Below are 12,506 nucleotides of genomic sequence, written 5' to 3' on the forward strand. Positions count from 1 at the left end.
TCCTTCAGTCAATCAGTAGTACTTATTGAGGGTTTACTCTGTGCGGAACACTGTGCTAAATGCTTGTGAGAGTACAAAAGAGTAGATACAAGATCACTTTGCCCTCAAGGAGCTTACAGTCTATGGGGGGTGGTTGGGAGAGGGTTTATTTAACTATTTCCAGCTCAAGCAGTGGTTTAGTTGATAAGAAATCCCGGTTTCATGGACTGGTGTTTTTACAATGCTGCACCTGCTGAGGAGTTGGGGAGACAAGAAGTGATCCTTCAGTCAATCAGTAGTACTTATTGAGGGTTTACTCTGTGCAAGACACTGTGCTAAATGCTTGTGAGTACAAAAGAGTTAGTAGATACAAGATCACTTTGCCCTCAAGGAGCTTACAATCTATGCGGGGAGGTTGGGAGGGGGGTGGGGGAGAAGGACACTAAAATAAGTACCAGGTAGGGGAAAGCAGATTCAATCTGAGCAGTAGCAGTTTCCTTCCAGGAGGGCTAGGATGGGGCAATTCTTCAAGCAACTTGGGGGAGCTAAACCCAAAGTGGGAATGTGAATGCCAGCAACTTTATTTTTAATGATTTTTGCGAAGTGCTTACTATGTGCCAGGGACCGTTCCTAACACTGAGGTAGATATAATCAGGTTGGACACAGTCCATGTCCCACATGGGGCTCATTCAGCACAGAGACGCTAAGTGACTTGCCCAAGGTGACAAAGCAGACAAGGGGGATTAGAACCCAGGTCCTTCTTACTCCTAGGCCCCTGCTCTACCAGTGGTCCATGCTGTTTCTCCTTGTCCTTTTGGACCCACTGCTACAAAAATGGCAAAAATGGTGAGGACTCCTTAACTATCCTTTCTTCTGGACTCTCCCACGTCCAACACCCCCATTTATTCCTGGAATGCCCTCCCTTCCGTCACAGTTCTGCTAAAAGACACATCCTCAGGTGAGCTCCTTGTGTGCAGGGATCATATTTACCTATCTATTGTATTCTCTCAGGCTCTTAGTACAGTGTTCTGCTCCCAGTAAGCACTTAATACATAGCCCTGACTGATTGAGGCATGCCCCAGTAACCTCCAACTCTCTGCTCAGCCACCGTCATCACTTTTGCTCATTCATTCATTCAATCGTATTTATTGAGCACTTACTGTGTGCAAAGCACTGTACTAAATGCTTGGGAGAGTTCAATATAACATTTGACACCTTTCTACTTGTTCGGTTGCCTGTCTTCTCCCTTCTAGACTGTGAGCCCGTTATTGGGTAGGGACCATCTCTATATGTTGACGATTTGTACTTCCCAAGTGCTTAGTACAGTGCCCTGCACGCAGTAAGCACTCAATAAATTTGATTGAATGAATGCATGACACATTCCCTGCCTACAGCAAGCTCACAGTTAAGAGGGGGAGATAAATTACGGGTATATATAGATATTCTAGACTGTGAGCCCGCTGTTGGGTAGGGACCGTCTCTATATGTTGCCAACTTGTACTTCCCAAGCGCTTAGTACAGTGCTCTGCACACAGTAAGCCCTCAATAAATATGATTGAATGAATGAATAAGCATACGTGCTGTGGGAAAGGGAGGGAGGATGAATGAAGGAACAACTATGAGCGACGCAGAAGGGAGTGGGAGAGGAGGAGCCTCACTGTTGGGTAGGGACCGTCTCTATATGTTGCCAACTTGTACTTCCCAAGCGCTTAGTACAGTGCTCTGCACACAGTAAGCGCTCAATAAATATGATTGATTGAGGAGAGGAGGGCTCAGTCAGAGAAGGCCTCCTGGAGGAGATGTGCCTTCAATAAGGCTTTGAAGTGGGGAAGAGCAATTATCTGTCTGATATGAGAAGGGAGGGCATTCCAGGCCAGAGGTAGAGAGGCAGCATGGCTCAGTGGAAAGAGCATGGGCTTGGGAGTCAGAGGTCATGAGTTCTAATCTCGGCTCCGCCACTTATCAGCTGTGTGACTTTGGGCAAATCACTTCACTTCTCTGTGCCTGTTACCTCATCTGGAAAATGGGGATTAAGACTGTGAGCCCCATGTGGGACAACCTGATTACCATGTATCTCCCCCAGAGAGTAAGTGCTTAACAAATACCAAAATTATTATTATTATTATGTGGGCCAGAGGTTGGTAGTAAGATAGATGAGATCAAGATCACTTATGCCCCTATCTGTTTATTTAGTCCACTTACAAATTGCTAACAAAAATAAAAGCGTCCACCAACTCTGTTGTATCGGACTCTCCCAAGTGCTGAGTACAGTGCTCTGTACTCAATAAATACCTCTGATTGATTACACGAAGACTGAATATTTGTTGAACTTCTTGTTCCCCTTCTATGTATACTGCACTCATCCGTAGCTAAACTGGCTCCCTCATTAGATGCTAAGCTCCTCAAAGACAAGGACCTAAGATGTACACACCCAGTCAATTCTGAAGATAATGAAATAATAATAATTGTGCTATTTGTGAAGAGCTTCCTTTGCGCCAAGCACAGTATTAAGCATTAAGTGGGTGGGGTAGATACAAGAGCAATCAGTGGTATTTATTGAGCACTTACTGTGTGCACAGCACTGTACTAAATGCTGGGGAGAGTACAATATAACAAGTTTGCTGCCCACAGTGAGCTCACAGTTTAGACTCGTACTAAGTCAAGATAATCGTGGAGTAGCTGGATTTGGTTAGGGGTCTAAGTGTCAGGTGCCAACACTCTCCTTAGGCCTGAGGGTGTCCTAAAGAAGTTTCCCCTGACCTCCAGCCTTCCCGCAATTAAACTTGGGGCCTTTCAGAATAGGCGTCCTGCCCACTCGGCTCCACTAGAGAAGCAGCGTGGCTCGGTGGAAAGAGCCCGGGCTTTGGAGTCACAGGTCATGGGTTCAAATCCCGGCTCTGCCACTTGTCAGCTGTGTGCCTTTGGGCAAGTCACTTCACTTCTCTGGGCCTCAGTTACCTCCTCTGTAAAATGGGGATTAAGACTGTGAGCCCCACGTGGGGCAACCTGATCACCTTGTAAATTCCCCAGCACTTAGAACAGTGCTTTGCACATAGTAAGCGCTTAATAAATGCCATTATTATTATTATTATTATTATTAGAGTCAGAGGTCACTGGTTCAAGTGCTGGCTCCGCCAGTTGTCAGCTGTGTGACTTTGGGCAAGTCACTTCACTTCTCTGTGCCTTAGTTACTTCATCTGTAAAATGGGGATTAAGGCTGTGAGCCCCACGTGGGACAACCTGATCACCTTGTAACCACCTCAGCTCTTAGAACAGTGTTTTGCACATAATAAGCGCTTAACAAATGCCATCATCATCATCACTAACTCTGACCAACTCCAGGAGCTGGGAGTTAGACCAACATGCCCATCACAGTTGACAATACCGCCATCCTGATTCCCATCCCTGAAGCCTGTAACCTTGGTGTTATCTTTTGATTCCTATCTGTCTTTTAGTCCCCTTATTCAGGCTGTTGCCAAATCTTATCAATTCTTACTTCGTAACATCTCCAGGATTCATTGCTTACTGTCCAACCAAACTCCCACCGGGCTGGTCTGGACATGAGAGTTGCCCGAGTTTGACTCCTCCGCTTCCAATTCCAACTCCGCTTCCAGTTGCTTCCCTCTCCAGTCCCCGTTTCACTCCACCATCTGGATCATTTTCTTTCTGCCTCACCTATGCACTTAGGTTTGTGCTCTTTAAGCCTTGATATTCACCGCCGTCCTTCAGCCCCACAGCTTTAAGCACATATTCAATATTTATTTTAATATTTGTCTCACCCTCTAGACTGTAAGCTCCTGGCGGGTAGGGATCGTGTCTATCAACTCTGTTATATCGTACTCCATTCATTCAATTGTATTTATTGAGCACTTACTGTGTGCAGAGCACTGTACTAAGCGCTTGGAAAGTACAAGTTGGCAACATATAGAGACGGTCCCTACCCAACAACGGGCTCACAGTCTAGAAGAGGGAGACAGACAACAAAACACGTAGACAAGTGTCAAAATCGTCAGAACAAATAGAATTATAGCTATATGCACATTATCAATAAAATAGAGTAGTAAATATATACAAGTAAAATAAATAGAGTAATAAATATGTACAAATATATACAAGTGCTGGGCGGGGGGGCGATGGGGAGGAGGAAAGGAAAAAGGGGGCTCAGTGTGGGAAGGCCTACTGGAGGAGGTGAGCTCTCAGTAGGGCTTTGAAGGGAGGAAGAGAGCTAGCTTGGTGGATGTGCAGAGGGAGGGCAGCGCTTAGTACAACACTCTGCATATAGTAAGTACTCAAATACCATTAATTGATTGTTCCCTGTACATCTTCCCCTCTCTTCAAAACCCTCAAATGGTTGTCCATTCCTTTCTGTGATCAGCAGAAGCTCCTGGATTACCACATTGGGACATTCAATCATCTCTTTCCTTCCTTCCTCTCAAGCTAACCTAGTCAGTGAGCCTCATTCTCATCTTTCCTGCTACCAACCTCTTGCTTGTCAATCATTCAGCTGTATTTACTGAGCATTTACTGTACGCAGAGCACCGTACTAAGCATTTGGGAGAGAAGAGTGTAGCAGAGTTTGTAGACACGTTTCCATCCTACAGTCTAAAGGGACTCTAGACTCTTGCCATTCTCCCTGCCTGAAGCATCCTCCCCTTCTTCAAAGAGCGCTTCTGAAATCTCATCTCCTCCAGAAGGCCCTCCCTGATTAATATCATCCCCAACTGGGCCCTTCTGCATCCCCAAAGCACTAAGGTATTCACATGCCCCACCTCACTTATGTACATATCTTTATCTCTTAAATCCTAAAATAAACTACAGATAGGAGGAAGTGCTTCCATGCTTAATTGTAAACTCTTTAAGGGTAGAGATCTAATCTACTAACTCCACTGTACTCTCTTAAGTGTTTAATACCATGTTCTGAGTGGGATAAGACCAGCAGAAGTACTATTTGATTGTGGAGAAAAATACCAACAGGGTAGAAAGCCTGCTTTTACTGGAGAGGCTGAGGCCAGATGGGCACTCTGCAGTCTGCCCCTTCCTAATCAACCAATTAATATTTATTGAGCACTTTCTGCATTCCCTGCCCACACTGAGTTTACAGCCACCACGTGGAATAAGTTTGGACAAGCTTTTGGGGTCCCAAGGGTTGAGGCTAAAACCACTCTGGAAAGTATTCCCTTCCCTAGGTCCTCACTACCATCTGCCAGGGAAATAGCCAGTGAAAGCTTAGTTTACTGCATCAACCCAACATTCATTCATTCATTCAATCGTATTTGAGTGCATACTGTGTGCAAAGCACTGTACTAAGCACTTGGGAAGCACAAATCGGCAACATATTGAAACGGTCCCTACCCAACAACGGGCTCACAGTCTAGAAGGGGGAGACAGACAACAAAACAAGTAGACAGGTGTCAATACCATCAGAATAAATAGGGTAATAGCTATATACACATCATTAATAAAAAAAAATATAGTAAATATGTACAATTAACTCCATCAGGTCTGAGCTCCCCAAAGTCACTCCTCCCCCTTCTCCAACCCAGCTGCTCTCAACCCAATCCACTACTCTCCCATCCTTCCCAGCAGTATCCTCAGATGAGATCTCCTCCCTCCTCTCAAGTGCTACTCTGCCCACCTGGGCTTCTGACCCCTTTCCCTCTCATCTTGTGAAATCTCTTGCCCCATCCCTCCTCCCTTCCTTAACTTCCATCTTCAACTGCTCACTCTCCACTGGTTCCTTCCCCTCTGCCTTCAAACATGCCCACGTCTCCCCCATCCTAAAAAAACCCTCTCTTGACCCCACCTTCCCTTCTAGTTATCGCCCTATCTCCCTCCTACCATTCCTTTCCAAACTCCTCAAATGAGTCGTCTACATACGCTGCCTCGAATTCCTCAACGCCAACTCTCTCCTCGACCCCCTCCAATCTGGCTTCCGTCCCCTACATTCCATGGAAACTGCCCTCTCAAAGGTCACCAATGACCTCCTGCTTGCCAAATCCAGCGGGTCCTACTCTATCCTAATCCTCCTTGACCTCTCAGCTGCCTTCGACACTGTGGACCACCCCCTTCTCCTCAACACGCTATCCAACCTTGGCTTCACAGACTCCGTCCTCTCCTGGTTCTCCTCTTATCTCTCCGGCCATTCATTCTCAGTCTCTTTTGCGGGCTCCTCCTCCCCCTCACATCCCCTTACTGTAGGGGTTTCTCAAGGGTCAGTTCTTGGTCCCCTTCTGTTCTCGATCTACACTCACTCCCTTGGTGACCTCATTCACTCCCACAGCTTCAACTATCATCTCTACGCTGATGACACCCAAATCTACATCTCTGCCCCTGCTCTCTCTCCCTCCCGTCAGGCTCGCGTCTTCTCCCGCCTTCAAGACATCTCCATCTGGATGTCTGCCCGCCATCTAAAACTCAATATGTCCAAGACTGAACTCCTTATCTTCCCTCCCAAACCCTGCCCTCTCCCTGACTTTCCCATCACTGTTGACGGCACTACCATCCTTCCCGTCTCACAAACCTGCAACCTTGGTGTCATCCTCGACTCTGTTCTCTCGTTCACCCCTCACATCCAATCCATCACCAAAACCTGCCGCTCTCACCTCCACATCATTGCCAAGATCCGCCCTTTCCTCTCCATCCAAACCGCCACCCTGCTGGTCCAATCTCTCATCCTATCCCGACTGGATTACTGCATCAGCCTCCTCCCTGATCTCCCAACCTCCTGTCTCTCCCCACTTCAATCTATACTTCATGCTGCTTCCCAGATCATCTTTGTGCAGAAACACTCTGGGCATGTTACTCTCCTCCTCAAAAATCTCCAGTGGCTACCAATCAACCTACGCATCAGGTAAAAACTCCTCACTCTCGGCTTCAAGGCTGTCCATCCCCTCGCCCCCTCTTACCTCTCCTCCCTTCTTTCCTTCTCCAGCCCAGCCTTCATCCTCCGCTCCTCTGCCGCTAACCTCCTCACTGGGCCTCATTCTCGCCTGTCCTGCCGCCAACCCCCAGCCCATGTCCTCCCCCTGTCCTGGAATGCCCTCCCTCTGCATATCCACCAAGTTAGCTCTCTTCCTCCGTTCAAAGCCCTACTGAGAGCTCACCTCCTCCAGGAGGCCTTTCCAGACTGAGCCCCCATTCCTCTCCCCGTCCCCACCCCCCCACCCCACCTCCTTCCCCTCCCCATAGTACCTGTATATACGCTTGTACAGATTAATTACTCTATTTTACTTGTATGTATTTACTATTCTATTTATTTTATTTTGTTAATATATTTTGTTTTGTTGTCTGTCTCCCCCTTCTAGACTGTGAGCCCGCTGTTGGGTAGGGACCATCTCTATACGTTGCCAACTTGTACTTCCCAAGCGCTTAGTACAGTGCTCTGCACACAATAAGTGCTCAATAAATATGATTGAATGAATGAATGAAAATAAAATAGAGTAATAAATATATACAAGTGCTGAAGGGAAGGGAAGGGGGTAGGGCAGAGGGAGGGGGTGATGGGAAGGAGAGGAAAAAGGGGGGATTCAGTCTGGGAAGGCCTCCTGGAGGAGGTGAGCTCTCATCTAATGGTTGGTCTGAGGACCGTAAGTTTGTTGCGGGCAGGGAATGTGTCTGTTATATTGTACTCTCCTGAGTACTTAGTAGCATAGTGCTCTGCACTCAGTAAGCGCTCAGTAAATAGGACTGACCGACTTGAGCCTTCCATGACGCTGGCCATTGCTCAACTTCTTGTTCCTAAACAGACAGGGACTTTACGGCGCTGGCAGAGACTTTTACAATTCATCTGTGAGTTCTGGGTATGCTGGAAAATGTGAATTTGGTGCTCGTGAAAATAAAGGGCGGATGACATAGGCCGGTCAGAGCCAGGAGATGCCTTATGAATTTCCCCAGGCCAGCTTTCACCACATGCCTGCTTTGACCTGAGATCCCTTAAGAGAAGGGCGGGTGACACCCCAGCCTCCAACCAACAACCTTGGTTGTTGGCTTCTCTCGGTTGGGCCGGTCATGGGATGTGACTTGTTTACGGCGGGACTGAGGCTCAGCTGAGGCTGTGATCTCTGTTTTTCTGGCGGCAGCGAAATCCCAGTGCAGTGCCCACACCCATATACCAGACTTCACACCCTCCTCCTCACCCTTGCAGCTGTGGGAAAAGAACAGCCTTAAGAATAATAACAATAGTGATAGCATTTATTAAGCGCTTACTATGTGCAAAGCACTGTTCTAAGAGCTGGGGAGGTTGCAAGGTGATCAGGTTGTCCCACTGGGGGCTCGCAATCTTCATCCCCATTTTACAGATGAGGGAACTAAGGCCCAGAGAAGTGAAGTGACTTGCCCAAAGTCACACAGCTGACAACTGGCGGAGTTGGGATTTGAACCCATGACCTCTGACTCCAAAGCCCATGGTCTTTCCACTGAGCCAAGCTGCTTCTCTAGGATTAGTTTAGCTGCTAATCCTATCCCACAACGCTTACACTGTGTAATTCATTCAACTGTATTTATTGAGCGCTTACTGTGTGCAGAGTACTGTACTAAGCGCTTGGGAAGTACAAGTTGGCAACATATACAGTCCCTACCCAACAGTGGGCTCACAGTCTAGAAGGGGGAGACACTGACAGTGTAATGACACGGTCATTCTCCAAAGAACGGATTTATATATAAAAAGGGGGAAATTTGGTTCCTGTTTCAGGTGAGCCTGCCTGTTTGGCCCTGGGTGGGAGGGGATTTTCTTTTTTATGGCATTTGTTATGCACTTACTATACTACACTTACTAGAGAAGCAGCATGCCTTAGTGGAAAGGGCATGGGTTTGGGAGTCAGAGGATGTGGGTTCTAATCCCGGCTCTGCCACTTGTCTGCTGTGTGACCTTGGGCAAGCCACTTAACTCCTCTGTGCCTCAGTTACCTCATCTGTAAAAGGGGAATTAAGACTGTGAGCCCCACATGGGACAAACTGATTACCTTGTATCTACGCCAGTGTTTAGAACAGTGTTTGGCACATGGCAAGTGCTTAACAAATACCATAATGATAATAAGGGTATGTGCCAGGCACTGTTTTAAGCGCTGGCGTAGATACGAGGTAATCAGGTTGGAGTCCCTGTCCCACAAAGGGCTCACATTCTTAATCCTCGTTATTTAGAGATGAGGGAGAAGTTAAGTGACTTGCCCAAGTTCACACAGGCAAATGGCGGAGATGGAACTAGAACCCAAGTCCATCTGACACCCAGGCCCTGCTCTCTCCATTAGGCCACACTGCTTCTCCATTTGTTGGCGTGGGCATCGCTCACAAACCTTTAGGAGGTCCGTACCTGGGTGGCGTTGAAATCTTCCAGAACGAGAACAACAGCATGCAAACATTCGGAAAATGAGCCTCATTCATTCCAGAGGGGGAGTGAAAGGATTTTGCCTATATGGTCACATGGTTTTGGTCCCAGCACTCGGTCCGAGATCATCAATTTTGGCTTTAAAAGCTTCCCCTTCCAGCCAAAGAAGCACTTTCCAGCTGCCTCTCTCCTTGGGCCCGCCAAAAATAGGCACAGGATCTGGATTCCAGGAGGGAGGAAGGGGCAGCTCTCCTGGACCTCTGGATTTCTTTTTTTTCTTTTTCTCTCTCTCTGCCCCAAGCTAGGAACAGCTCCCTCCTGGCGGTTACCTTTTCTCTCCTTTTATTTTTCCCTCTTAGCAGAAGCAGCATGATTTAGTGGATACAGCATAGCCCTGGGAGTCAGAAGTTCATGGGTTCTAATCCGGGCTCCACCATTTGTCTGCCGTGTGGCCCTGGGCAAGTCACTTCACTTCCCTGTGCCTCTCAGTTACCTCATTTGTAAAATGGGGATTTAAACTGTGAGCCTCATGTGGGACTGGGACTGTGCCCAGACAATTTGCTTGTATCCTCCCCAGCATTTAGTATAGTGCCTGACACATAATAAGCGCTTATTATGTTACAGACTTATTATTCTATTAATTTTACTTGTACATATTTACTATTCTATTTATTTTATTTTGTTAATGATGTGCTTCTATCTTTACTTCTATTTATTCTGATGACACCTGTTCATATATCTTGTTTTGTTGTCTGTCTCCCCCTTCTAGACTGTGAGCCCGTTGTTGGGTAGGGACCGTCTCTATATGTTGCCAACTTGTACTTCCCAAGTGCTTAGTCCAGTGCTCTGCACACAGTAAGCGCTCAATAAATACGATTGAATGAATGAATGAAAAGTGCTTAATAAACACCAGAATTATTATTATTATATTATTATTGTTGTTCAGATGGGAAAACTGAGTCCCAGATCAGGGAAACCACTACTCTAATGCCTCCTCTCCCTCCCAGCCCATCTGTCTCCCCCTTTTAGACTGTGAGCCCACTGTTGGGTAGGGACTGTCTCTATATGTTGCCAACTTGTACTTCCCAAGTGTGTAGTACAGTGCTCTGCACACAGTAAGCGCTCAATAAATACGATTGATTGATTGATCACGGATGGGATTATAGGCAGAACAGAAGAGGACTAGTCCAGCTAGGCGGCAGTAAATTGTTACAATCTCTCACTCTTCGTGCCCCTCCTCTTCCCTCCCCCCCACCCATAGATTTTTTTTTTAAGAGTCCAAAGCACTAACCCCTCCAAAGCAAAACCCTGACAAAGGGAACACGAGGTGGCCCCGGCTCTCTGACGTGTCCCATACGAAAACATTTATCGGAATATCGGTTTTCTCCTGTGCCCCGACGAGCTGTCAGAGCAGGCTGGGTTGGAGCCAGCTCGGCCCAGCCCAAGAGGGAAGGAGGCCAAGCCAGCTCACCTGAAACAGGAACCAAATTTCCCCCTTTTTATATATAAATCCATTCTCTGGAGAACTCCAGTGTCAAACGCACAATGAGGCCTGTTCTCCGAGCGTTTCTTTCACTGTGTCCGGGAGCTGAGTTTGGCTGGGCATTCGGTTCCCCGCCTTCTCCCTTCCCAACAAGACTCATCTCCTCCAAGAGGCCTTCCCTTATTAAACCCTCCTTTCCTCTTTTCCCACTCGCTTCTACCTCACCCTGACTTGCTCTCTTTATTCAACCTTCTGCCCAGCCCCATAGCACTTAAGTCCATATCTGTAATTGATTTATTTATATAATGATGATGATGGCATTTATTAAGCACTTACTATGTGCAAAGCACTGTTCTAAGCACTGAATTATATTATATTATATTATATTATTATATTTTATATTATATTATATTATATTATATTATATTATATTATATTATATTATATTATATTATATTATAATTATATATTAATTTATATGAATGTCTGTCTCCCCCTCTAGACTGTAAAATCGTTGTGGGTGGGGAATGTGTCTGTTTGCTGTTCTGTTGTCCTCTCCCAAGTGCTTAGTGGTAATAATAATAATGATGGTATTTAAGCGCTTACTATCTGTGAAGCACTCATCTAAGCTCTGGCGGGGATACAAGGTGACCAGGTTGTCCCACGGAGGGCTCACAGCCTTAATCCCCATTTTCCAGATGAGGTAACTGAGGCCCAGAGAAGTGAATTGACTTCACTTGCCCAAAGTCACACAGCTGACAAGTGGCAGAGCCAGAATTAGAACCCATGACCTCTGACTCCCGAGCCCGGGCTCTTTCCACTGAGAGAGTGCTCTGCACACAGTAAGCGCTCAATAAATATGATCAAGTGAATGAATTTAGGACATGAGGCTGGTTGTCCTGCCTCCTAGGCTCCTCTTCACCTCGTGCTTGGGAAAGATCTCTGTTCTCTCTAGACTATAAGCTCCTTGTGGGCAGGGAACACGCCTCCCAACTCTGTATTGCACTCTCCCAGGTGTTTAGTGCAGTGTCCCGCACATAGGAAGCACTTAATAAAAACCAGTGATGATAGTGATTTTATTTATATCGATGTCTGTCTCCCCTCTAAACTGTAAACTCATTGTGGGCAGGCAACGTGTCTGTTTATTGTTATGTTGTAATAATAATAACGATGGTATTTAAGCATTTACTATGTGTATAGCCCTGTTCTAAGCGCTGGGGGGATACAAGGTGATCAGGTTGTCCCACGTGGGACTCACAGTCTTCATCCCCATTTTACAGATGAGGTAACTGAGGCACAGAGAAGTTAAGTGACTTGCCCAAAGTCACACAGCTGACAATTGGCAGAGCCGGGATTTGAACCCCTGACCTCTGACTCCCAAGTCTGTGCTCTTTCCACTGAGCCACACTGCTTCTCTCGGCCAAGCGCTTAGTACGGTGCTTTGGCACACAATAAGTGCTCAATAAATATGATTGATTTAATGAATATATTCCCCTGCCCCCCAAACACACACATCGGGGCAAGTGTCCCATTCATCCATTCATTCCTATTTATTGGGCGCTTACTGTGTGCGGAGGACTGTACTAAGCGCTCCAGAGAGTATCCTACAATGCCCAGAGCAGGGACGAGCTCAGGGGGCGGGGTAGCCCCTCTGGATTCCCCGGGGTCCATGGGGTCCACTTTGGCTTGAGTTTCTGTGGTGGATTTGGGGTGCAGGATGGC

At 46.8% G+C, this 12,506-nt stretch overlaps 1 protein-coding gene across 1 annotated transcript in view; it reads left to right on the forward strand.

The window, feature by feature from the left end:
* The window catches only part of ASB6 (ankyrin repeat and SOCS box containing 6), a 155,434-nt gene that overhangs the window by 35,141 nt on the left and 107,787 nt on the right, over window positions 1-12,506 (forward strand). The window lies entirely within an intron of this gene.

Source organism: Tachyglossus aculeatus, chromosome 4 (genome assembly GCF_015852505.1).
Source record: "Tachyglossus aculeatus isolate mTacAcu1 chromosome 4, mTacAcu1.pri, whole genome shotgun sequence".
NCBI lineage: Eukaryota > Metazoa > Chordata > Mammalia > Monotremata > Tachyglossidae > Tachyglossus > Tachyglossus aculeatus.